The following is a 2,737-nucleotide window of genomic DNA, read 5'->3' on the forward strand; positions in this document are numbered from 1 at the left end:
AATTCAATCGATTTTCCCAAAAATAATTCCCCAATTCTATTCTCTGTGAGTTCTTAGTTTAGATAATTAGTTAGTTCAAACAAAACTTCTTTATTCTTAGGCTAGATAATAAAAAGACAGTCATTGCTAACAATCCGGTCTTGCTAAAACTATACTACTGTTCGATAGGTACACTTGCCTACATCGGATAATAGTTAGTTTCAAGAACGATTAATTATAAATATTTAAAACCTATCATGAAATCATGCGATCGGGAATCTATAGATCGAGTTAATGCAACACTAGGGGTTTTAATTAGAAAGAGTTTTGAATTAATCAACCTAGGGTTAGATGTTGTTAGTCTCGAGAGAGATAATAATATAACTTAGGGTTTTCTACAGATCAAGTCAAGTGAATAAATCATCTGATTCAGAGTCAAATAACAAGTGAAGTCTAGGTGGATTGTCCCTTGGGTATTGTCCAAATCAATCAGTTTTTCCCAAAAGTATTTCCCCAATTTTCTTCCTGTGTATTCTCAGTTTAGTTAATTAGTTTAGATAAAACAAATCCTCTTATTTTTAGGCTAGATAATAAAAAGAAGGTTAATACTAGTACTTTTAGTTTCTATAGGTTTAACATTCCAGTCTTGCTATAAACTATACTACTGTTCGACAGGCGCGCTTGCCTTTATCGTGATAATAGTTAGTTTTCAAGTTCGATCAATCATAAATTTAAAACGTATCATGAGACGATCACACCAAGTTTTTGGCGTAGTTTCCGGGGAACTAAAATATTAGGAACACTTAATTTTTATTACTTTAGCCATTTATTTTATTGCAATTTAAATTTTATTTTAGTTTTGTTAATTTTACTAAATTTTCTTTTGTTTCCTTCTAGCAGGTTTTTATAGTTTATGACTAGAAGAAACCCGCCGGGACCATTACTTTTTGATAGTGAGATCGATTACACAGCTCGCAGAAACATAAGAGAAATAAGGTGAAGCCTAAGATACACAGAGGAAGAGCAATAGGATGATATTTCCACCACAACTGAGGAGATGGCTGAAAATCAAGAAAACCTGCTACCTTCTGCAATTGCTGCTGATCCAGTAAATCAGAATCTTGCTTCGCGTACTATGTATGATTATGCTAAACCTACTTTAACAGGAGCCGAATCGAGTATAGTTAGACCTGCTATTGCTGCAAATAATTTTAAACTGAAACCTAACACAATTCAAATGATACAACAGTTTGTTCAGTTTGATGGTTTGCAGGATGACGATCCAAATACTCATTTGGCAAATTTTCTAGAGTTTTGCGACACATTTAAGATCAATGGAATTTCTGATGATGCCATTTGCCTTCGATTGTTCCCCTTTTCCTTGAGGAATAAAGCTAAACAGTGGTTGAACTCGTTACCACAAAGGTCAATCACAACTTGGGAACAAATGGCCGAAAAATTTTTACTTAAATATTTTCCGCCGGCTAAAATGGCTAAGTTGAGGAATGATATCTCTTCTTTTGTGCAGATGGATCTAGAAACACTCTATTATGCATGGGAGAGATACAAGGATCTATTAAGAAGGTGCCTTCACCATGGGTTACCTCTATGGCTATATGTTCAGACGTTTTACAACGGTTTGAACCCCTCAACAAGGCAACTTATCGACGCAGCTGCCGGTGGAACTCTGAATAACAAAACACTTGAAGAGGCTTACAAATTTATTGAAGAGATGTCACTGAATAACTATAAGTGGCAAGTCATGAGAACAAAGCCGACAAAAGCAGCCGGTGTTTTCAACCTCGATGCGGTTACTATGCTGTCTAACTAGGTAGAACTTTTAAATAAAAAAATTGACAGTTTGTGTGGTTCTACTCAGGTACATCCAGTGATGAGATGCGATTGAAATGGAGGAGGAGTACACACAGAATATCAATCCTTCAACCCCAACACCGAGGAGGAACAAGTTCAATAAATGGCTAACAGTAATTTTAGACCTCAAAACAACCCATATAGTAATACTTATAATGCAGGTTGGAGGAATCATCCCAATTTCTCATGGGCTGGTCAAGGAAATCAAAGGCCACAACATCCTCTAGATTTTCAACAACCATCTTACCAATAGGAAAAGAAACCAAACTTTGAGGAGATGCTAACGAAGTTTATCTTGGTGTTAGAAACTCATTTTTAGAATACCAAAACAGCACTTAAGAATCAACAAGCGTTGATCCAAGGGCTCGAAACTCAGATAGGACAGCTCGCTAAATTAATTTCTGAACGACCACAAGGTAGCCTACTGAGTAACACTGAATCTAACCCAAGGGAACAACTCAATGCAATTACCATTCAAGATAAGGAAGGGTTAGTTGAACTTGAACCAGAACCGAGGAAAAAAATTGTGGTAAGTAAAGGTAAAGGTGAGGTAGACCATAGTGAGCGAAAACCGATATGTAGAGAGTACAAACCTCGTGTGCCATACCCCAGTGCGATAAGGAAAGACCACATGGACTAACAATTCGGTAAATTCCTTAAATTATTAAAGAAATTACACATTAACTTACCGTTTATTGAAGCTCTTTCGTAGATGCCAAACGCAGTTAAATTCTTAAAGGAGCATTTAGCAAATAAGCAGAAGTTAGATGAGGCGTCGCATGTAAAGTTGAACGCAGTTTGCTCAATCGTTCTACAGAATAAGCTACCCAACAAGTTGAAAGATCCAGGGAGTTTTACGATTCCTTGTTTGATTGGTAGTTTGAAC

General features: G+C 36.4%; 1 non-coding gene across 1 annotated transcript; it reads right to left on the reverse strand.

Annotated features, from left to right (window-relative positions):
• Positions 1–1,474: 1,474 nt before the first annotated feature.
• Positions 1,475–1,581, reverse strand: LOC121207380 (small nucleolar RNA R71). Its single transcript, XR_005902471.1, has one exon. It is a non-coding gene; the product is annotated as a small nucleolar RNA R71 (small nucleolar RNA).
• Positions 1,582–2,737: the final 1,156 nt, after the last annotated feature.

Source organism: Gossypium hirsutum, chromosome A09 (assembly GCF_007990345.1).
Source record: "Gossypium hirsutum isolate 1008001.06 chromosome A09, Gossypium_hirsutum_v2.1, whole genome shotgun sequence".
NCBI classification, from domain to species: Eukaryota; Viridiplantae; Streptophyta; class Magnoliopsida; order Malvales; family Malvaceae; genus Gossypium; species Gossypium hirsutum.